At 40.8% G+C, this 16600-nt stretch overlaps 1 protein-coding gene across 5 annotated transcripts in view; it reads left to right on the top strand.

The window, feature by feature from the left end:
• The window catches only part of SOX5 (SRY-box transcription factor 5), a 652081-nt gene that overhangs the window by 273642 nt on the left and 361839 nt on the right, over positions 1-16600 (top strand). The window contains exon 1 of one of the 5 annotated variants that reach the window (XM_080392186.1): positions 15986-16133. The exons of the other annotated variants lie outside the window; for them this stretch is intronic. The gene's annotated coding sequence lies outside the window, so the exon portion shown is untranslated. Of the gene's footprint in view, positions 1-15985; positions 16134-16600 lie in introns of those variants that run through there. 5 annotated transcript variants of the gene reach the window in all.

Genomic DNA, 16600 nt, shown 5'->3' with positions numbered 1-16600 from the left:
CTGTTAGAGGGAACATGGTGTTTACCACCTCTGGTGATTGCTGCCTGGCTGGGATGAAAGTGGAGGCAAAAAGCAGGGGCTGCAGAGTTCTGCATGCTCTATCTTATCGTCATTATAGACGGGTCACTAGTGCCAAGTATTTGCAGGATATTATTGCCTAAATCAAACAAGGCTGTGTCACAGAAATGAGCTAAGAGGACAATTTCAAATCTGAGTAAAGCTGGAGGTTTGGTTTAGATAAGAGGCCGATAGTGCTGCAAATGCAGAACTGGTTTGGAGCTGAAAAAAGCAGAATTTTGTATTTGGACTGAAGGTTTGCAGGACTAACAATTTTAATTAAATTCTGCTGGTTTTGGGAAGAGCTTTGATGAGAGGAACTTTTTTTTTTCTTTAGCTATACCAGTGCTGGAAAATGAATCTTTCTGGTCTTGGATATACTCTGCATTTGGTAGGCTAATAAGGAGTTCGTATTGTGGGACCTTCCTATAAACCCATGATTTAATTCTGTGTAATTCTGTGGGGTCTGGGCTGTGGGCAGACTAACAGTTTTCAGCAGTTTCATTTCAAAAACCTGCCAGGCACCATTTCACATAAGATGTCCTGTGTACTACTGGGCTTGATTTCTCCGTGGAGTCACCAGAGATGCCTCTGAAAATAAAACCAAGCAGCAGGTTTATTTTAAGTTGTGGCTTTGCTTACCTTGCATTTAGCTGAGGAGAGCCTAAGCCTTAAGGCAGAGAAAGTACCAATGCAAATGTCTACAGCCAAAATGAGCATCAATTCAGCCACTGAATCTGTTGTTGGAAATTTTCAGAGAAGTTTTTTTGGGGTTTTTTTGTTTGTGGTTTTTTTTTTTTTTTTTTTTTTAAATTTATTCCAGCACTCCATCCTTGAAGAAGCCCGTTTCTGTATCTTTTTGAAAATTCAAAAGATTTATATAGTTTGATTCAAGTTCACCTAAGAACCCACATCTTGGGCTTCCTTCTTTGAACTGATGAGAGCCTTCTGAAGATTGCTCATCACACCTGGAAACCAGACAAATTTCCCTCCTCTGCAATGGAAACTCCTATACTTTTGGCTTCTCTCCCATTCTGCATTTAATTATTTTGAATTCCAGCATGCCAAGCCAAGTTTAACTGCTACTTTCTTGCAAGTTTGCTTTATTCTCCAGCTCTCGTGCTTCCTAGCCTGTTGTGGTGTGCAAGTGAGCAGCAGCAGTGTGACAGCAAAGAAGGTTTGTTAAATTAAGACCCTCTTAGTCCCAAAGGAAAAGGGTTACTCACTCTTCCATAGATGAAAAATGACCTCTTCCTCTCCCCTTGCCCCTGAGGGATATTTTCCTGATATAACAACATGAAAACTTGGCAGGCTCCATGTGTTAGATGACACTGTATGTTGATGAAGAACATTTCTGCGGTATCTCAGCAGGGGCAGACAAGATGGTATTTGGAGAGAAAGAAGAAAAGAAATTGGATGGGGGGTAGAAGTGGGTTTGCAAGGGTCACACAGGCTGCTGGTTATAACTCGTAACCTGCCAAGACTCACGTGCATGACATGGGCCTTTAAAACTGTGTGACAAATACCTCAAATGAGGGACAGGACACCAAAGTGCAAGGGAGGCAAAAAGCTTAGAATGAATGTGGAATTTTCAGCCTTAGTATGTATGTGAGTTGTAACCTCAGCCTGAAAAATTTGTTATTTCTCATGTCCTTAAGCTTGCAGGATTAAAAAGTGAGAGTGCCAACACGAGGGGAACAGAGGTAAATTGTTATTCTGAATTATTTATTTGTTAGGAAATGATGCTTGGGTACAATCAAGGATCAAATCCATTTGTGTGGAGCAATATACATTCACAGGCAGAGGGGAAAAAAAATTTGCAGCAGTTGCCGCTGTGGAGACACAGTAATCAAAACGCAGCTAAACAGAATTGGATATAAAGTTAGGGGTATACTTCATAGTGAGGGAGTGGAGAGCTGTATGGCTCTCCTACTAGTAGAGAATAATGCTGCTGAGAGCAAATAGTATTGAGATAATGGAATTTCTTTCTTCCTTTTTTGTGGAGGGATGAATGGGAGATTGAAAGAGATATTCAGATTTTAATATATGTTTAACCAGCTAGATTCACTCCTGGCACAGGCCCATTTACGTCAGATTTCATCCAGCATTTTTTTCCTCCCCCACCCCATCCCAGTTTGTATCTCTACAGATCTTCCTGTCAGTCAGGTCCAATATACCGCATCAAAATGCATGATTATATAGGTGGGAAGAAAACATTAATTCCCTGAGATGTGGACTACAGGTGGATAATCATTTAACTGCGACTTTGGGTTATGCACCCCTTTTAATACTCCTCCATTTTATTTTTAAGGGAAATGGTCAAAGCAAGTGGCAACAAAATAAACTGAAGGCTCTGGTTTAAGAGTGGCACCATGAATATCCGAACCATGGTGCAGCAGTGGGCTCCACTCGTCCCCTGGTGCAGGCAGAGTGGCAGCTGGAGGTGGCATGGCAGGAAGGTGGGGTTGTCTTAATGACCATTTTATTTACAAAAATATCCCTCCTGCTTGTTATAAAGCAATCTTCACAAAAAGCTGCCAACGCAGCTCTGGGACCCATCTCGCCTGCGGTTGTACAGGGGCACATCCCTGGCAACAGCCGTTCAAGGTGGCAGATTGAGGAGTCCGGTCATGGAACACAACAGGTAAAAACATCATGCTGTTCATGTGAATTTCACAAGCTGAGGAAACCACTTTTTGCTAATAGTTGCTTTAACAGATGTTGATAAAGTATTTTGTCCTGTGAGGCCCCTTCTAACCTGGGTAAGCAATTGGAAGTTGAGGTTTACACATTAAGATTCCCCCCAAATTCCTGACATTTATCAAGTGCTTTTGACATGATAATGGCAAATTGAGTTTTATTTCAAATATCGTTGAAAACCAGATGAACTCTTGCTATCCAACTACATCTGTTGTTTCCTCCTTCCAAAATAAATATGGCAGTTCCTGATGCCGAAACAGCTGGAAATGTTGCCTTCATTTGTTTTCTTTGAGGTAAAGTGTGTGGGTTTACCTGGTGACACTGCTTATGTGCTATTTATTTAAGACAGTTAGCTATGAAAAAAAGATACTCAGTGCAAGATTTTCAGTGCTACTATTTGCCAGCCTGAACATCTAGAGTAATGTACCTCGATCATTTTCCCCTCAATATTTCCAAGCAGATTCAGTGTTGCAGGTAGTGAATATTTCTAATGCCAGTGGCTTTCTATAGGAGACAAATGAGAGCTCTCTAACCCGACCAGCTGATCATAACATGAGGTAGTGCAATGGGAGCTTGATCTAGGTGCCACTTCAGAAGAAGTAACTGAAATAATTTGCAGCTGAGGGAAAGTAAAACGTGTAGTGCATTTCAGCCCCGAGCCTATAAAGATTTTGGGTTTGATAATATTGTTTTAGGTTATTTGGGGTTTTTTCCCCCCTCTGACATGAGAAACACTCGTATAATTTGCTGTCACAAATAATATAATCTGTTCATTCCAGTTGTGCAGTGGGAGGGAACGTGGGATGAAGGTGGGGGGATAGAAGTGGAGTGGCATAAACATTTAAACAGTCCACAAGGGTGAAGAAAGGCATCTGTTGTCTGCCTTGTTCCAGCAGAAGTTCTTGCTTATGCTGCTGAAGATAGCTTGAGAAGATTAGAAGAGGCTGAGCTGGGGCAAGACAAAGGGAGACTGTGTAAAGCAGGATCAAGCCTGTTTGCTTAGCAGAGCTCTCTGTCTTCTTGTTGACAGATGTAGCTGGTGCAGTATCAGAACTTGCAGGCTCCTCCTCTGGATTGTCAAGTGACAATGGTTGCGGTAGTAAATGACAGTGTAAAGTACTCCATGAATCCTTTATTTGTTTGGCAGTTGTAGCCTGGGATGGGGATTTAATATTGAATGGACTCCAGATTGTCTAAATTGCAATCACAGTGTTTGTTTAAGCAGTCTGTGGGGACTGCTAAAGCATGTTAACTTTTGCTTCCATCCTTTCCATGTTGCAAAGTACTGAGGTAGGAAAAAAGGATGAAGGCAACTGGAAAGGAAAAGTTAGCACTGTAAAAATACGAGGATGATAGCAGTTCTCCTTAGCTGCTAAGGAATCATCAAGAGATTCAGGTCACCGAATTAACATGTAACATGATGGACAAAAGCCTGCTGTGTTACCTAAATAAGTTTTTTTCCTTTTGCCAGTGCACTAACCTGTCACAAAGTACACGCTGCTATCTCAGCTCAGTTAAGTTGCTTTCAATGCCAGATTGCAGCTTGTAATGTCAGCAAATAGCATGTACAGCAATTTGATAGCATTGTGGCACCTAAAAAACCCCCAGATCAAGTCCACAAAGCAAAGCAAGGGACTATGTACTGAAGTCATAAAAAAATCGCCAAAAATTATCAACTTTCATTGATACCGGTTTCAAAATATAAAGGAAAACTCGATCCCTTTTAAGAGCCAAAAGTACCCTGAACCGTAGCCTTGCAACTAAGCGAGCCAGAAAGGTTAGGAAGAAATCAGACAGATGTAATGAATCCTAACTATCGTAAAAAGTGTTATTACAAATTCTGGGATAGAGAAGGGCTTTCTTTAGCTTAAAGGGCCCTTTATTTCCTATCATGGCTCAAGACACACGATCACGTTGGAAGTGCTAACAAACAAATTCAGTAACAGGTCGCCGCTTGTTCAGTCAATAAAGACCCTTTCTTGCTCCATGTTTTGCAGGATCCTAAGGCTCAGGTATCTTTGACAGAGCTGTAAACAATTATATGTGGCTATGCGTTTGCACAATCTGATAAAGAGGACTTGATGCCACATCTGGAGCACAATCCAGCTTTACTGCATCAGGATTCTCTGCAGCTCCTGTTTAATGTTACTATGCAATTCAGCTGCTTTTCCCCAACTACTGCTGATCTGCAGCTTCCGTCTCAAAAAAACCCCTCCAATTTACTATACTGAGCACAATTTCTTATCCGATCCATTTTGGAGTGGTATGAAGATGTGAAAATAACTTTCCCCCCCCCCCCCCCCCAACACACATAATATATGGTTGTTGAGACTTTAGACCTGGCAAAGAGGGCATGTATATAGGTTGTCTGAAGAGAGTTGTCTGAGTCCTCCTCAGTGAGCTAGGGCTGTTGCAGGAGCATCCACTCGCTTAGATGTACAAGACACAACACTGGTCTGTGTTCACCACCAGCAAGGGGACAATGCTTTCATTTCCAGGAGGGCTTCTTTCTCCGAGCATTTTGTTTTCCCTTAAAGCAATCATCCTTTTCAAAGCTAATGGACTTTTTCAGTGTGGGGAAGAGGTTAGTAGTCATGTGAGATAAGGACCTTAATGTTTTCCAAGGAAGTCTTGGCTATAAAAGTTTGCTGATCCTGTGCACTTTGTGTGGGAAATACAAGAGCACCCAGCGATGATTTTGTGTAGAGTTCTCTCTTTTATTTAAAACCAAGGAATGTTCTGACTCTTAGCTTCAGAATTATTTTTTTCATTTATTATGCACAAATTTGAAGTGTCTGTTCTTGTACTTCTCTGTATCTGTGTATATAAATAGATAATAAAAAAACTGGCCAGGTGACAATTTTTTTAAAGGTTTGATATTTATAAATCACCAGTCAAATCATCCAGACTTTTACTGGAAGCCCAGTTTTTAGTATGCTGCAGTAGCATCAGCTCCAAGAAACTGAGACACCAGTTCAGAGAAGTACTCCTTTGTGTGAGTATACATTTAAGTACTTTCCTAGATACAGATACATTTAAGCATGTCCTGAAGTGCCCTCTCCGTTCAGGGATTAAGAGGAGGTGTAATCAGTCTTAGTAGGTGGACGTAAAATCTTGAAATATAACACAGGCTCTGCTTGAAGTTTGGTGGTTGATGTTACTTCAACAGCATTGGTACCGTTAATTCCCAAGTTGCCATCTTTTCCTCTTAAAACTCTGAACTAGCTCAATTTAATGACAGGCCACAGCTTTTATTTATAATCACATTGTACATGCTTTCAGAATTATACTTCTCCAGTACTTAACCCAGGATTAAGTCAACTCTAATGTCTGATTATTTGTTTTTATAATTACTGCTGCTGTTGTATATATGGAAAGCTGACAACCAGTATGAAGTATTTTTGAGGTCCCCACCCTCCCTCTTCTGACATCCAAATTAGTTCTTCCTTCTTTTTTTTTTTTTTTTTTGCTTTTTCCTTCCCCCTGCACATGATGTCCTTTTCCCAAATGAATGGAAAGAACAAATCTCATCCTCTAGCATATATCTTTTCTTTATCCTCAGAAACATGGTGTTCAAAGCTATAAACAGTAAGCCACCCCCCCACCCCCTCCTTCATTCCTTGAGTCCCACAGCAGCACTTGTGAGCAGGAAAAAAATCTCCCTACAAACCCCAGAGGTAATTTTTCAGCCTCAAAAATAACTTAGGTAAATGTGTTTTTAGGAAGTTACTGAATATGATGGGAAAAGGTTGCTTCTGTGTGTCGTTGTCACTAACTTTGTGCCATCGCTTGGATAGTGGCTCTCTGCTTCCAAGTCCTCCCTGGTTGCCGCAGGGCATCAACCCACCCCCTCACCCAGCAGCTGGGCGGCAGCAATGGCAAAGCCATCAAAGAAAGCAGTTCTGCTTTGTCCTCTCCCCCAGCCCACCCAAGGGCAGTGTGGGTGCTGGGACTCAGGGTGGCTATCAGACCTGACAGTCCAGCTGAAGTCTGAATTCTGGTAACTGCTTGATGGACACCTCAGTGCTGCTCAGGAGTTGAGTTGTGTGCAGGTGGGTCATGCTGGCTGGACAGGCTGCCCTTCGGCACACACTCATCTATGTTTTGCTAGCAGCTGTTTGCACAAACGTGAGAAACAACTGCTTTTAGGGTGTGTATATAACAAATTACACGGTGTTCTGGCTGAAAAAGGTATGTCATTGGAATACATGAAAGTGCATCTTACTCAGTATGTGGGGATGATATTACTCCATTATTGCCAATAGTGTGATATGTGGTATGATACCAATTTTAGATTAAGAATGTACTGAGTGTGTTCAGCAGCAGAGCAATTTTAGGTAATGTTCAGTGCTAAGATCCTGACTCAGCAAAAGATATAAGCCCCATCTTCACTTGTGCTGGAGTCAAAGTAAGGATGTATTTATGCACTTTCTAGTCACAAGTAACTAAATTATTCTGACTTTGTGTGGCTTTGGTGTGTTCCTTTTATTTTTCCTTTTTAACTGATATTTTTAAAGCATTCTGCCAAAGAGCTAGTTGTGCCAGCTATGACTTTTTAATGTACAGATGATTGACTCAGTAGACCACAAACACTTCTTTGGAGCTGTTACAATCCAGTGCATTAAAGCCTGCTCAGGGATGGAGAGATGCTGTATTTCCCACATTACTGATACAGTGGCTCTATTGTGTTGGAGTGGCTGTTGCGCATGTGTATCGTTTCCATCTGTCTGCTGAGACTCCTTAGGAAACTTGTGATGAGAACTAGTTACTGGGCTTGTGCAGCAGGCTGATCTGAAATACTTACTTCAGAAAACCGTGGAAGAGCATGAATCACAAGACTGTGAAAAAGAACATCTCTAATACACGAGTCAGCCCTGACCTCCCCTGTCCCATCCCTTCACACACAAACACAGACACACACATATATAATTTATTAGAATATCAATTAAAATATATCTGATTCATTTTTAAATTAGCCCAACATTCAGAACATTTTTGGTAATGGTAGCAGTGTTTCAAATATAGTTTGTTTAATCTGGTTTGGATAATGCATTTGTCCTTGTTACAATCAATGAATATAAGGAGCTGTAGAGATCTGTGCAGAGCCAGAAAGAGCCATCATCTGGGATGAACGTTCTTCCTGCCTGATCTCCTCCTTATGACAGGCCATAAAAATTCAGATTATAATTTTATCATTAAAACTAGAACCGTTCTGTCAGTTCCAATATATATTTGAGGAGTCCATTACATAGAAAAGAGTATGTTTTATAGCACTATGAAAAGCATTGGTGTAGTCGATCATGAATAGTATCTTGCATATTATTTAGAGAGAAAATAATATATGTTTTAAAACTGTGAAGTCTGGTACAGAGCTGACCTTTGGCAAAGCCTATTGCCTGATTGGGAACTGCAATTTTCAGCTTGCTTTCCCCCACCTCCCCCCCTTGCAGTGTCAGCTTTGAAAATGTTCAATCAATATAAACCTATCACAGGGGTTAAAAGGAATAAACAACCTACCAGTCTTTCAGAAGTGAGAGGGTTGGGTCATGACAGTTATGGAATTAATGACTCAAAACGTCATATGGATGGCTTCTGTTTGAAAAAAAAAAAAAAAAAGAGCAAATCATGATTTACACCATGAGTTTCATTGTTCATATTATCTAAATAAAAATGAAAAAGAAGACCAATAGAGAAGGAGCTTCAGTTGCTTTTACAGCTGTGTTTTAGACAGAAAACAACCATGCAAATTTGGGAGGCAGTATCATTTTAGGGGAGAATCAGAATGCCATAATGAAAAATTAGATTACTTTGAGGAACAGGGGATTAACAGTCAGATAAAACTTTACAGCATAAACAACAAGGTCATTTGGTTAAGGACTAACGACAAGAATGTTTGCCATACCTTGTCATCTCCTCCATTCCTCAGAGTGAGGGGTAAAAACCTGGACATTTAGGTAATCATAGGATTACTCTGAAACATTAAATGTGACAATGTGAAAAAGGCAATGTAAGTGGATGTATCAGGTTTGGTACTTCCAGCAAAAGAGGGAAGAAAGCTGTTGTACAAACTATGTAGAATATTGTGTACAGCTCCATTTACAGGTGTTTAAGAAGATTAATTTAAACTGGAACTTGCTGAAGAATAGCTCCAAAAATTACCTGGGGAACAGAGAGTCAGTGTAATGAATAAAGGGTTTGATTTGTTTAACCTAGTAAGATGAAGTAGTTGCATGATTTATCTGGTATCAATACACTAAGCAAGAGAAGAATTTAAGTTAAGGTATAAGGAGAAAGATGTTCATACATACAGTGATACAGTGATGAATGATACAGTGATGAAATTTAGGGTGGAAATTAAAACCCATATACAGGTAGACCTCATCTTTTTTCAAGAGAAGTGCCCTGAAATACTTCCATACTTTATGTGTTGGTCTTACCAGTGATGGACAGAGTGAAATATTTTCTTCATGTACCTTCATGTACCATATGATAATACGTATCCCGGTGTGATGCTGGCCTTTTTCACAATAGCATCATGTTGTTGACTTGCAATTGACTGTAACACCCGGATCCTTTCCCAAAGAAGTGCTCCCTAATCAGTTGCTCCTAATCCTGCATTTATGCAGTTAGCTGTTCTGCCTAATTATAGATATGTCTTCTTGTCCCAATTGCATCCTTTTCAGGCTGCTTCTCCAATTTTCAAGATAATCTTGAATTCCGATTCTGTCTTCCTACTTGCGGTCTCTTGTCAGTTTGATGCTATCTGTGGATTTCATAAGAACACACTCTATTCCGTCGTCCAAGTTGTTAGTGAAAATATTGAGTAGCACCAGATTTAGGGCTCCTTGTAGAATGCTGCTCTATGCATTCTTCCCTTTTAGTAATTAAATATCAATAATGTTTCCTTTGTAATAGTGTATTGTTTTCCTATCTGCTCTATGACAGTTCCATAAAGACCATCTCTCTTGAAGATAACGTAGTGTACTTACATGAAGGTAGTGTCAGACAGTTTCAGAATCTGAACCACAATCCAAGTATGGGAACTACTGCTTCTGGTGCTTTGCACAGAACTATGACTTATCAGAAAGAAATAGAATTCATTTAGCAAGATATTTTCTTGACAGATCAATATTGAATTGTATTATTTATCTCCTTGTTACCACTCATGTGCAATTTTAATTGCTTTAAAGTCAGGTACTTTTGTTCTTTTCTACCTGCACTTCCCTTGTAATTAATAATTTTTATACTAACTACTCCAGAATTGGTTCAGTTGCTTGCACAAATGCCTTAGGATAAATGCCATCAAGTGTAGCCATTTGCAGGTACCTTAAATATACTGAAATTTTTCAAATTGGATTGGTTTTGCCTCAAAATATTTAATTCCATTAGAGTATTTTGGCACAATCAAAATTTTCTTGTATAAAAGTTTGATTTAGTGAAGACTACTTTTCTGTCAATAAAGCATAACAGACAGTTCTTGAACATGCCTAACTGAGAAATAGGGAGCGTATGGTGATTTCAGCTTCTGAGCAGTTAACGTCTTAGCTCTATAAAAATTATTTCTGATATTAATGCACGTATTAACTCTCCTAGTAAAACATATTTGGTAAATATATGCGTGAATAGTGAACAATGTACTGTTCGCTCTTGGGATCTTCTCATTACAGCTTTCAAACAGTGCTGCCTGACTGGTGCTGCCACAAACCTGATCTAGTGAAACACTTTCTAGGAGTAAGTCCGTTTCCCATAGTTAGTCTTTGAGCTGAGACTTTCAGAGTTAGGGTCAACTAATATTATTCGTAAAGGTGATTTTTGCAGTGTTAGTTCAGTTCCTAGTGAGTTTGTGTTATGATCATCAGCTCCTGTCCCACTATTTGGTCTGTTTTGATCTTCAGTATGTTCAAACAGTTGGCCAAAGTAATGTATATCCTGTAATCAATCCTCGTAGGTGCCCAGCCTCAATCTTTTTATGTTGAAAACAAATTCAGAGTCAGGATTTAAAAATGAGGAGATAAAAGAATGGCTTACTCTAGAAGGGTTTTGAGGGCTTTTTATTGTTGCTGCTGTTCTTATCTGACCATGAATTCCCAGTGAAGGAGACTATAACTGGTCCTTGAAAGTTTAGAGCTGAGGTGATCGACGGTTTGGATTGGAGAGCTCAGGGAAGCTGAATATCATCCTGGCTGGCAGTTGCGAGGTGATAGTATTGATTTCTGTTCAAAGTACACGTGGATGCCTACAGATGTATTCTGCATCCATTAGGTTCTGAATGCGGAGCTTTTAATTCTTTAGTAAGTAGCAGCACAGTGCGTAGGCAGGCTTTGCCCTGGTTTGTTTGTTTTAAGTGTAAGTAGAAGTAATACTGTGTGCATCCATTTAAAATTAATTGACCTTTTGTTAGAGCAAGGGTTGTGCGTTACTTGTTATGGAATGACTCCGTTTGTCCATGCAAATAGGTGCAAAACAAGGATTATATCAGGCTACAGCAAAGCTGAGAGGTAGGTCAAATTTAATGGAAACATCAGTCATTAACCCTTTTACAGTGGCTGCCTAAGGAAATCCTCATGGATGAAAGTTATGTTACGTTATCTTACCTAGCTCTGCTGAGCCATAAAAAAATGGTGAGCCTAATGCATGTACTGTGTCTAGCAGGGTTTACTTAGGATCTCGACAAGGAGACAAACATAGACCTTTTCTTTTTCTTTTCACAGAATATGGATCAATTAAGGCTGCTAAGTTCCAGGCTTTTACCATTACTCATGGTCCTGCTGCTTTTCCACTGCTGTGCCAAGACAGTGGGGATTAGGTACAGGGTAGGCAAAGGCACAGAACAGGAATCACAATGTTAAAGTATGTTGCCTTTTCTGAATACAAAAATGAACAGTTTCTTGAACTTGCAATTATAACAGAAAAGGGACTACATGTTTTGCAAACTGTTGGGATTTCCATGCTTCCATGTGAATTGCACACCAGCGATAATAAATCTGCGTGGTTACGAGTACATGAATAAGATGAATTTAAAAAGCAAAATGATTGTTCATTTCAAAATGATAGTAGCTCTTAAAAACACATAGTTGCAAATAAATAATAGCTAAAGCGGATGTTATTTTAAAATACTATCTGCTTGATGATTTTTCTACAGCACAGAAACGGGCATGATCTCTGTCCCAAAACCAGAGTTAAACAGTTTCTTAGGGTTAGGTCAGAGCTGAGGGCTTGGCCAAGGAACACACTAAATCAGGTATCGTCTCGAATAAGATGCTAAAAATAGAAGCGCAAACTACATCCTTTGTTGAGTGGGAAAGCATGTCCTGTTCAGTCCCCAAATTTTGGTACAAAGTTGTTTTCATGTTTCTTTGTTCTGCTGTGCTTGTCATGTTAAGTGGCAACATTACAATACATGGAAACCAAAAGCACTGATTGTAAGTTGTAAGAAAATAGAGGGGTTTTGTAAGCACTCCCACCCATCTGGAACTTGCTGCTCCCTTATAATCAGTCACAGATTGTTAAATAAAGTAGACTTTACTTCACCCTGAACTCTTGCTTTATTCTCCTGTGAGTAGTCCAAAATAAGTATTGGATCCCTTAATTAGAACTGAATAACCAATTGGCTTGCATTACCTGCTGGCCTTCAGAGGTCTGTAGCCACTTTTCTATTTCCTTCTGATGATATTGTATTTAATGAAGCGGCTTGCTGGCCAGCTTCCACATAGGGTGCTTGTATTCTTGGTGACTGCAGTTAGTGTTTTTATTTATAATTTGTGCAGTGCTGCTTTAAATATTTTATTATCCAAAATGCAAATGATCTCCTTTAGCTTTCCTTTGTGGACGAACCTGTTTGCTTGACTTTCTGTATGTGTGTTATCTTTCCAACTGACATGTAGCAGTGTGGGATCTCACATTTGGATACTTCTGACTTGGCACCGTGCTCATCCTTCCACTTACATTTTGAAGAGTAATTTCATATTTTCTTCTCTATCATTTTGTTTGCCAGCATGGATGAGAGCCATTCCTGGAAGGGGGTGTGCATCGGAGCTGGCACCAAGTGAACCACTGGCATAGGGAAGAGAAGCTGTTCCTGTGTCAAAGAAGGCTTGGGCATGTCTAGGTTGTGCCGCCTATTCCACTCTCAGCTCGTTGCCAAAATTCTGTGTGCTCCCTTATGCCAAGACCAATTGAGAGAGAGACTGTCTGTGAGTGTGTGAATTTATAGATATTTAATTAATAATCGAGCAGATAATTTCCATAGTCATTGCCTTACCTAGGGTGAGGGGAGAAAGGGAAGGTATGCATACATGTCACGTACTTTACCCTTGACTGTAATCATGAGTTGGTTTCCAACCTGAGCGTGACAGGTGAGGGATGTTTTTTCATTTGTTTGTGCTCTGGTTTTTGTTTGGGGGGAAATTTGTGACTTGTTTGTTTTGGTTAATTGATGCAACAGAGGGTTCTTCCAAACCAGCCCCCTCATCAGAAATCTTTGTTATGAGAAGCCTACTGTAATAAGGATTTATTGTGCATAGCACTGTTAATGTAACATGTTAGTGAGAGTGTGCCACAGATACTCCTCTACATTTAAGCTGAACATGAATCTTTCAGTCCTAGCTGGTGAGCCATGACTCTTTAGTTTGAGCTAAACCAGCTTGTGTTTTTAGCTGTAGTTCTTCATTAGTCATTATGAATGTTAGTCATTACAGTAGCTAAAACTAGTCTCTTTTTTTGACCCTGTTGTGGGAAGGTGAGTCAGGGTAAGACATTAGGTATAGGTATGAACGTTGTAACGGGGTAAATACTTACTGTAAAGCTACTGAAATAGTTTATACCAGCTACAGCAGTGAGCTGTGGCCCCTCCTAAGGAGACCTAGAGACATGATATCTAGGAGGGAAGCTTAAAAGGCATCATGTAGCTGAGACCTGAGCACGCTCCAGACAAAGTTAACTTACCCTCTGTATCATTTGAGGAGCAGTGCTTTGCCCGCTGTCCTCAGCTGTCCTTTCACTATCCAGAAGTTGCTGGGTTTTCTTGTGGGATTTTTAGGTAAACTTCAAAATAGTTACATAGTTTTGATGTCCTTCGGTTTATTTAGGCGTTGATGATCTGTAAGACTCAATCTCCATCTTGTCACAACAATTTTTGCCATTTTAGAAGCCCTGAAGTCCAGGGAGATGAGCAGAGACTCTTCTCTCCTCGGTACAAAGCTGCCAAGATTTCTGTGCAAGATTTAGCTGCTGTGCTAACACCATGTCAGCTGTCTGTATTTACTGGTAAGGTGGCATATGACTGTCCTTCTATCACCCCAGAGCTCACCAGAGCTGCAAGAATGAGGCAGAGAGGCAACCGTGGCCATTTCATTGAGTACTGTATGGATGTTCAGCAGTGTGTTTGCCTGTCAGACCAGGGGCACTGGGCAAAGCACTGGAAAGGACTCCCAGAAAACCCATCCAGATCCCAAGGCCAAGTGAACAAACAGCAGATAAGAGGTGGACTGTGAAACACTGCATTCTGCAGAACTTCAAAGTGATTTTGAACAGTTGTAGTCTAGTCACTGACTCATCCCCTCCTCCCCCTTTTCACTTTTCCTGCCACTCCACGAACAGCATGTGAAAGCACTGAAAGAAAATAAGAATCTTAAACTCATAAACATACCTGCCTCCCATCTGGCACTCATCCCAGCAGCCTGGTGATCTCCTTAGTTGTCCAGCAGATAGTTGAAAAACAAGAGTCCTGTGAAGATTAGCATGTCACCATATCCCTGCCAGATGGCGGTTAGTAAAACATGGGCAAATTGCATTGGCTCTGCTTCCATCATGACAATCACAACAGAAACACTACAGTGTTGCAACATCGCTATTTTTTAAGCTAGGAAAATGAAGGGACCATAAAGTAGGGCAATCGTGGAATGCTAAACACCACTTAAACCTAATCGCAGTGAAGTAAGTAGACTCTGAAGGGTACAAAGCACTGCTGAAGGTGACCCACAGGTTTTAGCCTCTCACTCTGGGGGCATGGGAGTGAGCTTCAGGAAGGTAGCACTGGCCATGATTTCCTCAGCACTCTATTGAAAAGCTCTTGCCAACTTTAATTCCATTTGTAATCCATTTTTAACTAACTGGCCATTCTTAATTTGGTAAGCTTTTGAGTCTTCAGACCTCAGCTAAAAGGGAACAGAACTGGACCATAAGGCTTGATTGTGTGTTTTTAAGCTGAGAGACGGAGAGACTCCCTATTTCATATGGATAAGCAATTTCGGCTAATGATGGCATAGAAAAGAGGGAAACTTCAGTGTGTAGTAGGAAGCCAGGCTACTGCTAGTGTCATATGCCGCAGTAAAAAAATGCCTCAACACCTAGGCTAGAAATTTGCACCCCAGAATTTAAAGGACTCTCTCTGCTGTGCCCACCTTGTCAGACTGTGGTACAACCCAACGCTCGGCTGAGCCTGCTGCTGAAGGGGGAGGCCCCACTTGGTCCCATGTTCTTACTTGTACCAGTTATGATGTTTTTCAGACCATTCTCTGAGCTGTGACCACGTGAATGAGATGTTTGAATCAGTGTGTGCACAGTCCTTGTGTTTCTGGGGTGAGGAGCAAGAGCCATGTCCCCAGACACCACCTTCCCGCTGGTACAGGGGACCATTTTCCCTTAGGTGAGAGGAGACCAGCTGGCTGCATGTGGAAGCATGCTGTGATGCTCGGGAAGCAGAGGTCTGGGATGCTGCTCATGATCTCATCTGTGCAGATCAGAATATCATGGAGCAGAGCACTGACTGGCTTTCTGTCCCACATGGAACTGGCCAGTGCATGGCGCAGGGGTGCAGTACTGACCCACTAATGTGCCTTAGTGTTTGAGGCAGCAAAAGTCTACCGTGAAGGATCGTGGACCACTTTTTGCTGTTGAGTTAATGCCCATTCAGGCTGTTTGAAGAGGCCCCAGGCCCCATCCTGAACAATTTGTTTTGGCTGGTGTCAGAAAAAAGTCACAACAGCATCAGAACTTGCAGAGTTATCCAGAGACATTTGAGCATCTGCAGTCTTGCTGGTTAGTAGATAATTTTTGACTGCAGGCTTTCAGCAGGCATTTCAGTTTCTTCTGAACCATCATGGGTAAAAATGCTGGGGGGGGGGATGACTTTGTCAGAAGTGTCTTACAAAACAAAATTCAGGATCAGCCTAAGATAAAGAATTCAATGTGAAAAAGGTACTTATTTTAGTGTCTGGATGTGTTCTAGGCAAAAGTGCCCATAACCCCTTGTGCTTATCTGAAGCTGTGAACAACTTACTTGAGTCCAATTTCAAGGATAAAAGCAAGTAAGTGGGCAGGCTGAAGCTGCATTTCCCACTTGGAGTAAGTGCGCTGCAGGCTAGGATGCTGGCAAGGTATGTGCCTCTTCTGGCTGGAGAATTAGCTTTGTTTCTTGCTTTGGATTCATTTTAGGTCAGGTATATCGGGAGACACAGGTTTTTTTTAAGCCCTTTGATGAGTCAAAAAGCAGTTTGGCAGCTGCAAGACTGTTCTGCTCTTGGATAGCTTGAGTGCCATGGGTTTCAGCAGAGCTGCAATGCCTAGTACAGATCCTGCCCCACCTTTTACAAGTTAATTTACTGTGTACTTAATGACACCAGGCAGAAGATTCACAAATCCTTCTACAAGCACCAGAGGAACTCAAATGTAATTAATTTAAAAACTTATGTTTGGCTTTCAGCGTTTATGTTTGTTTGCATTGTTTGCTTTCCTCTTAACTGCAGATGTATTTCGTGTTTCTGTGCTGCCTGTTGTGCTGAGGGACCAGAGATAGATTGAAAATCTTCAGCAACATTTTTAAAATTCTTGTATGAAATTTGGT

This window comes from Falco punctatus, assembly GCF_963210335.1.
Source record: "Falco punctatus genome assembly, chromosome: 6".
Lineage (NCBI taxonomy): Eukaryota > Metazoa > Chordata > Aves > Falconiformes > Falconidae > Falco > Falco punctatus.
This window is presented reverse-complemented; position numbering and strand designations above follow the sequence as displayed.